General features: G+C 41.8%; 1 long non-coding RNA gene across 1 annotated transcript; it reads right to left on the bottom strand.

The window, feature by feature from the left end:
• Nucleotides 1-1142: 1142 nt before the first annotated feature.
• Nucleotides 1143-2973, bottom strand: LOC134643390 (uncharacterized). Its single transcript, XR_010096368.1, has 3 exons — nt 2890-2973; nt 2475-2551; nt 1143-1197 (listed from the first exon to the last, which is right to left on the bottom strand). It is a non-coding gene; the product is annotated as an uncharacterized LOC134643390 (long non-coding RNA).
• Between the last annotated feature and the right edge of the window lie 5969 nt (nt 2974-8942).

Below are 8942 nucleotides of genomic sequence, written 5' to 3'. Positions count from 1 at the left end.
ATTCCTTTAAATTAATTTTCTGTTGTTTACAGAAAAAAAATGAAACCCCACAGATTCCATTAAAGTCTATCTGATCATTTCATACAGAAAGTTTGTTTTAAGAACATGACAAGACAATTACTCATGAGCACCCAACATTCACCATTTATTGTGCCATCTTAGTCATCTGAGAAACAGAAAAATCAGTGACGTAGCTCATCAGGCTCACAATCCATCAAAACTCAAAGGCTGCTCCCTGTGAAACAATAAATTTGAACTTGGTCTTGAGCCCAGTTTGGGTGAAGATGAAATTCTGACCAATACTCTAGGAGCAGTAGTGATTCTTGTGAAGTAACAACATAAAGTCTGCATTAATGTAATGTATCAACGGGACACTTGCTATTTTAGAAAAGTTATTATTTACATTTACAAAATTTTTAAACTTCATTGTGCTCAGTCACACCTGTTAGCATAAAACTTGAAATATTAAAATAGTACAAAACCTTTGATAAGTGACAGTAAAGATCAGTTTATAACAACTAAGACATCAAACTCTTGTATTTGTCTTCGTTTACAATTGCAACAAATTCCACAGAACCAATATCTCTGAAAATGACTGCATGCTTCTGAAACATTTGATAATATGGATATTTCAGAAACATTAGTTTGAGTCTGCTCAATTGCAAAACAAAGGAAAAACTACTGACTTGCATGAGATAAGCATCTGCAAAGTCCAGCATTATATTGTTGTTCACATAAGTTTCTTAAACCATGAACAAATGAGTAATTGTCTAATCTGGAATGTAAAGTGTAGTCATTTAGTGACATACAAAAGTGAGAATGAGAACTTGCAAGAATAAAAAAACAAACAGTAAAATAAAAACTGTCCTTAACACTAAGGATCATACAATTACAGTTCTGCATGGCTTTCTGCAAGAGTCTGTTTCTTAGACCATGCACTAGTGAGATGCACTGCCTTCCACCAATGTTCATTAGGATGTTCTGAATGACTTCAAAGATGTCCTTAAGTTCCTTTGGATAGTGTATGTTGAGGGCAAAAAGAAGGCCCATCAGCATGGAAATGGCACTTGAGACATCCCTCAGATTAGACAGGATTACTGCTGCCTCAAGGACAACCAACACATCGATGTCTTCTTCTTTCACCATCGCAATGCCAACTTTCATCCTCTTAGAAAACGTGTCTTCAATACCTGTCGGCTATAAAAGGGTTCAAAGACAAAAAAAAAAAATAAATTACACAATTACAATTACACAATATCCCGTGTGCTTAACAATTCATGTCTTTCCAAAGAAGAGCCATACTGATGCTTTGGATGATGGTGATTGGCTTTGGGTAACACTTATTAGTTGTTAAAGTTTTTTCAGAATGAGATATGCACCCCCATGTTACAAATCCATTTCTTGCTTTAAACAAAGACCATGTTCATAAATAACTGAGCATGTCTTCAATTGCAGAATTCAAACAAAATTTTCAATTTAAATGGTAAATGGCCTGTATTTGTATAGTGCTTTACTAGTCCCCTAAGGACTCCAAAGTGCTTTACACATTCAGTCATTCACACACATGGGTGGATGACTGAATCGTGACTCAAGAGTTGACAGTTCGTCTTATAATTGGAAGGTTGCCGGTTCGAGCCCTGGCTCCGACAGTTTCAGTCGTTGTGTCCTTGGGCAAGACACTTCACCTGTTGCCTACTGGTGGTGGTCAGAGGGCCCGGTGGTGCCAGTGTCCGGCAGCCTCGCCTCTGTCAGTGCGCCCCAGGGTGGCTGTGGCTACAATGTAGCTTGCCATCACCAGTGTGTGAATTTAAATCTACTTATGCTAAATATTGGCTGTGCTCTAAACCAAATCTGGCTGAGAATACATGAAATGTGCAAACTGCAGCTACACTACAGGATCAGATTATGGCTCCATAGACAATGCTTCTTTAATCAGTTTATTGATTAAAGTTTATTTTTTCCCCCTATATTAACAGCATGAAAAAAGAGCATATAGACATGGCTGAACAGGTTGCATAATTGGCACTGAATATCAACATCCACCTTTACCCAGCTGCCCAATGACTCTCGGCCAGTAACCTTTAATTGCTTACCCAGTCTACACAGTCTCTTTTCCAGGGTCCAGGACATTTCACCAAAGTATTGCCCCCCACAGCTGTAGCAGCCACTGCAGCCCCTTAAATATCCTAATATCTCTGCCATTACAATATACAATGTGAGAAATCAAACGTAAAGCTGAAGTGAACAGTACAGCAGCGAAATGTCAAAGACCCTGGTGAAGACATGAATAAACACAAGACACTAATAATATCAATGCTAGCTTGCCAGTTAGTTTCTCTGAAACCCAGACCAAATCCAGTGTCAAAGATCTTGTAATAATACATTTGGTGAGGAAAAAGTACACATGTACTTTTTAATTTAAAATCCACTGTGGTGCTGTCATTATTAAATTTACTAAAAGAAACAATGCTAACCTTCACAGTCTTGAAAGTGTGTGAGGGATCTTCCTTTAGAAAATGAGGTCCTCTGTCCTCTTCCTTTGTGTAGGGCTCTGGTCAAAGAAGTCAAAAAGAAAACAAAAACACTTTTTAAACAGTGTTTATGAAGCATGTAGACAGCTCCAAATTCACAGCTTTTTGATGCATAATTCCATCAATATATGATTATCATTGGAGATTTTGAATCAGGCTTATCAGGACATTCAAGTAGAATATGATATCCAACCTACCACCAATATACATAGATTCTGTAAAAGTTACCACACTAAATGTCCAGTTGTGAAATATGATGACAGACTTTACTTATCAGCTTTCTTTCAATGAGTTCATCAGTTGAACTGGATAACCTAAAACTTAAACAAAGGATTAGATTTCGCAGTTGAACACTTACATCATCTCCGAAGCATCTTATGAGCCTAGTTAGCCTTTCTATGCCGCTCTTGATTTTGTACAGCTCCACGAACCTCTCCATAATGGTCAAGCACAGCAAAAAGGAACCCTTTCAGGTCAACAGATGTAAGACGGGCAAATTCTGCTTCAACCTGAGCAATAGAAGAAGAGGGGTGGAGAGTACAGGCAGAATTAAAAAAAGATTCTTTGAGACCCAAATTTAAGCAAACAGTCATCTGAGGCCCATTAGAGAAAACACAAACACACAAAAGCAAACAAACAAAAAGATGCACTTTACCTGCCGTTCAGCAAACAAGGAAGTTCAGAGAACAATAAGCTCTGTCTTGAAATCTTTTAAAGTAGAATGATTGTGAAAATGACTTATGTGATGTAAAACTTTAGTAAACGTGCGATTAAAAGAACACTGAGTAAAAGGACAAGTAACAGTTTCCTTATTCCTCAGATGTTTACCTTGATGAGCAATACTGTTTTAGTCCAACTGCCTCATTAAAGTTACACAACAGGCTTTTTACATTAAAGCCAGCAAGTCCATTACATACTCCCTTTTTAGATCTGAAATACTGTGCAGATTCTGTGTATATGTAGTGGACAGCAATTTACCCCAAAGAGCGCAAAGTTTGCAAGTCCACCTCATTTAAATGACAAAGTCAAATGTGATCATCTAGACCTGTGAAAATAAATTAATGACAAACTTGCAGTTATGGATGTTATTACAACCACAAGAACCTAAACAGTCTGCTCCATTGCTTTTGTTAATGAATCATTTGTTGGTAACACGTCTGAATATTTAGTTTATGCCACCTGCATGTGATCATCAATAGTGCCATATTACTTCTTAAGAAGTACCCTGACACTACAATCTTTATATCATTTGTTCTACAGAGCTATTAAATTACAATATAATCTGAGGTGTTTCCAGTATGACAAAATGCACAAATTGTAACTTAGCATTTGACTCCACTGACGAAAATAAATCCCCAGCATCAAGTTTGGCTTCACAGACCTAAAATAAGTAAAATAAAAATATATGTTATAATTATATTGTTTTCGCCATTTATTCATGTTTGCTAATTTTCTGACATATAAACAATGTTAGTTTTGTTACAATACAGAGAATGCAGTTTAATTAAAAGGTAAATTATGCAAAAAAAAAAAAACTTCTGCAGTATACCATGCCAAAAATCAGTGTCTCTGATGCCAATTATTTTATCACTACAGCTCGTTTAGTATGGAAACTCACACAATCTAGTCATACTGATCACAAGAGTTCAAAAATAAGTCAAAATAGTGAACTGTTGTTAAGCATAAAGCATTTCAGGGTAACAAATAACTGCACAATATAATTAAAGCAAAAAATAAGCACACTGGAGGACTATCTGATAAAAACTAATATAATGCTGGTTTGTAGACCATATTTTGTCTCTGTCCTCAGTGCACTCTTGCAGCTTAGCATGCAGCAGTTAATAACACCTTAAGTGATTACATAGGGATAAACAGATGACAACAAGCATCCGAGTCCTGCCAAAAAGGTCTTTTTGAACCCAGCCAGTTATTGGAAATATTGCCAAAATGAACTTCCACCAAAATACAACAGCCTGTGAACTTGAAAGGAATTTACAAGTACAGAGACAATATGAAATAAGCTTTATTAATTAGCTGAGTTAGCTTGCTAATATCGCAACAGTGGTTGAGTGCACAACCTTAAAGCTAGCGGCACAATACTTGTGATTTGCTCAGCGCCACATTAAACCCATAAAAAAGGCCATATGTCAGTTTATTAGGTCAAGTTTGGTCATGACACACAAGCTGGACCTTGTCGGCTAAAGTTACATTAGCTAAAGCAAACATTTCGGTAAAAGAGAAAAACACACGTCATGCCATAAATTCAAAACATGTTCCAACTTTTGTAGCTCTCTTTCCTTATAGTTATAACCAATGTTACTCACCTTGAAAGCATATTCCAAAGAAGACGATTAGAAAACGTCCAAGTAAAGTGAGCATGTCGTTAACCGCCAATTCCCCATGATGCACCTCGGTAGCAGTCACGTGAGGCAGTTTTGAATCCTGCTGTGCTCAACTTACCCGCAATTTCAAGTTCACATAAGTTTCTGATTTAGCTGGACATGAGTTTTCAAGTTAGCTTTTTTTGGTGTAATTGGGACGTTTTTAACTTGTAATTCTATGTTATAACAACAACTTCAGTCATCTATCGTCAAACTGATATAGAATAATATGTTGAAATAACAAACAGCTAGAATTACATTTTACAGTGTACGTCACGACATCGGAAAACTGCGGACACATGAGAACCGTTTGGACTCAATCTACACATCTTCGCTTTTTCCCTTAAAATCGCTTTAGAAAACACTATTTCACCTCATTAAAGTGCTGGTTAAGGTTAGGAATAAGGTTATGGTTAGGTTTAGCGATAAGGTTAGGTTTAGGCTTAGGTATACGGTTATGGTTAGGTTTAGGCATAAGGTTATGGTTAGGTTTAGGGATAAGGTTAGGTTTAGGCGTAGGGATACGGTTATGGTTAAGGTTAGGAATAAGGTTATGGTTAGGCATAAGGTTATGGTTAAGGTTAGGCATAAGGTTATGGTTAGGCTTAGTGATAAGGTTAAGTTTAGGGCTGCAGTACAGGGCTGGAAACCGCCGCGTACCATAACAACGTGGAAGGTCACCTTTCGCGTTCCTCAGGAACGCCGCAGGACGTGACAAACGTCGGGATGTTACGCCTCGGGAGTGAGAACGGGCTCCTGTGTCCGAGTCTTCTATCAAAAGTTACAGCTGTCTTCATCTAGTAAATGAAAATCGCTTTATTTCGCCAAGACAGTGCGTTCCTCGCTATTACATGCATTTGAATGGAGTTCTGCCTGAAACAAAGTATAGGTTTTCATTTTGTGAATAACTTGAAAATCTTAGCTCAAACAGCTGCAAAACCTATTTCCCCAGCACAGAAATGCTGAATTCTATAAGGCAAAGCCTTAAATATCTGTGTCCGAGTCTTCTATCAAAAGTTACAGCTGTCTTCATCTAGTAAATGAAAATCGCTTTATTTCGCCAAGACAGTGCGTTCCTCGCTATTACATGCATTTGAATGGAGTTCTGCCTGAAACAAAGTATAGGTTTTCATTTTGTGAATAACTTGAAAATCTTAGCTCAAACAGCTGCAAAACCTATTTCCCCAGCACAGAAATGCTGAATTCTATAAGGCAAAGCCTTAAATATCTGTGTCCGAGTCTTCTATCAAAAGTTACAGCTGTCTTTATGAAGTTAACCCTCATGCACCCCTTCGGGGCAGCCCCAGACCCCGGGGGTCTCAGAGTACCCCACCCTCAGTAGAGACCGGTGAATGAAAATGTTAACCCTCATGCTTCCCTTCGGGGCAGCCCCAGACCCCGGGGGTCCCAGAGTACCCCAACCTCAGTAGAGACCGGTGAATGAAAATGTTAAAAAAAAACAGAATGATCATTTGGGGTCGAAGAGTGCCCCAGAGCGATTCTAATGGGTTCGTCAGGGGATCGGGAAAGAAAACGTAGCACTTGGGGACCACGCACAGAAGCTGCTGTGGCACCATGGGGGTCATTGATACCCCAGTACATGAAAATGAAGCATAATCACAATAATAATAATGAGAAGAAGAAGAAGAAGAAGAAGAAGAAGAAGAATACAACACACAGATGCTTCTGAGTTTTATTTTATTTTATTTGAAATTACACTCACGATACAACTGAGGCAATCTGGAAGGCAAAATAAAAGTCAACAACGGGGTTGAATCAGCCTTTCAAGACAAACGAATCTCAGTAGATATGTCAAGAACAGGTTTACATGAAAAAAAAAGAAGGTTTACATTAAAAAAATATCAACAAACTGTCCGTGTTTCAGGCGCTCGGTGCTGTACAGCGCCTCTGGTGGCTGTGAATACATGATATAAATCTCACCGTAGGATGCGTGCATTGAAAGAATCAGCCTTTTGTTACAAACGAATCTCAGTAATCTCCTTTGTAACACTCTGTGACCAGCCGCAGCTGGCCGATTTTCACCACATCCTCTCCCACCAGTTTGTCGCCCTCTGCCTCTTTTCTGAGACAGCTGTCGGTGAGAGACTCGGGCGAAACGTCCTCTTTGAAAGCGTACGCATCCCCCAGGATGGTGTTTCCGGACGCACTCTTTCTCGAGCCTGTTTTACCGACCAGAAGGAGTCTCAGTTCTTCACGGGTCGCAGAGCCTGCGGGGTTGGGGAAACGATGGTTACATTTGAATCATTCTAGAAAAAAACAAAACAAAACATGAAACACTACGTTACACTAGGCTATTCTTTTGTTATCTTTGTATCGATGTTGACAGCAAGCAGTTTGTCTACATAAAGCGAGTACCACAAGCAGCACACAACCCTGGGATTGCACTTTACCTTTGTATCGATGATGACAGCGAGCAGTTTGCCCACGTAACGCGAGTAGCACAAGCAGCACACGTCCCTGAATCCGGCCTTTGGTCGCCAACATTTTCAGTAAGCTAAGAAAAGGAGAAAGGAAAAAGAGGTGAAATTAAGGCACATTCAGGGAAAGTCTTTCAGATCAGATTACCAAGTTAAACCAACACTGAAAATACGCGTTGAATAAACCATGACCCCAAACTGGTCGGTTGTCCCACGTGTTTCCCCGTAGCTACTCCGGGCGCGCACACAATGAGCCCTGGTTTCGCGACGCAGGCGTAGCAACAACCTCCTTCTCCTCCTCACTGCCTCGTGTGTGTGTGTGTGTGTGTGTGTGTGTGTGTGTGTGTGTGGGTGTGTGTGTGTGTGTGTGTGTGTAGGAGGTACTGGGTTCCTCAAAGATGGTGGTGTTCGCGTAACCCGCCCTCCGCAGACCTAAGCGTACGCTACCGAGGCACTTGAGAACGATGTAGAGGGAGCAAGGATGAGGAGGAGGCAAGGAGTGTCTGAAGTCCAAACGGAGGGCGGTGTTCGCGTAGTAGGCAGGCCACAGAGCTGCTCTTTCACTAGCGAGGCGCTTGAGAAAGATGTAGAGGGAGCAAGGATGAGGAGGAGGCAAGGAGTGTCTGAAGTCCAAACGGAGGGCGGTGTTCGCGTAGTAGGCAGGCCACAGAGCTGCTCTTTCACTAGCGAGGCGCTTGAGAAAGATGTAGAGGGAGTAAGGAGTACGAGGAGCAACGGAGAGCCCGAGGTCCAACTAGAGGGCGGTGTTCGCGAAACCGGCCATCCGCAGGCCTAAGCGTACGCTCGCGAGGAGCATAAACGGAGGGCCATGTTCACGTAATGGGTAGGCCAAACGGCTGCTCTTTCACTAGCGAGGCACTTGAGAACAATGAGAGGGAGCAAGGAGGAGGAGGAGACACGGAGAGCCCGAGGTCCAACTGGAGGGCGGTGTTCACGTAATAGGCAGGCAAAACAGCTTCGCTTTCACTAGCGAGGCACTTGAGAACGATGTAGAGGGAGCAAGGAGGACGAGGAGCAACGGAGAGCCCGAGGTCCAACTGGAGGGCAGTGTTCGCGTAATAGGAAGGCCAAACAGCTTCTCTTTCACTAGCGAGGCGCATGAGAACGAAGGAGAAGGAGCAAGGAGGACGAGGAGCAACGGAGATCCCGAGGTCCTCACCGAAGGGGGTGTTCGCGAAACCGGCCCTCCGCAGACATAAGCGTACGCTAGCGAGGAGCATAAACGGAGGGCGGTGTTCGCGTAATGGGCAGGCCAAACAGCTGCGCTTTTACTAGCGAGGCACTTGAGAATGATGGAGAGAAAGCAAGGAGGACACGGAGGCACGGAGAGCCCGAGGTCCAAATGGAGGGCGGTGTTCGCGTAATAGGCAGGCCAAACAGCTGCTCTTTCACTAGCGAGGCGCAGGGGAACGATGTAGAGGGAGCGAGGAGGACGAGGAGGCATGGAGAGCCCGAGGTCCAACTGGAGGGCAGTGTTCGCATAATAGGCAGGCCAAACAGCTTCTCTTTCACTAGCGAGGCGCATGAGAACAAAGGAGAGGGAGCAGGGAGGACGAGGAGCAAAGGAGATC

Source organism: Pelmatolapia mariae, linkage group LG15, assembly GCF_036321145.2.
Source record: "Pelmatolapia mariae isolate MD_Pm_ZW linkage group LG15, Pm_UMD_F_2, whole genome shotgun sequence".
Classification (NCBI taxonomy): Eukaryota; Metazoa; Chordata; class Actinopteri; order Cichliformes; family Cichlidae; genus Pelmatolapia; species Pelmatolapia mariae.
The sequence above is the reverse complement of the archived record's forward strand: the minus strand, read 5'-3'. Positions and strand labels throughout refer to the sequence as shown.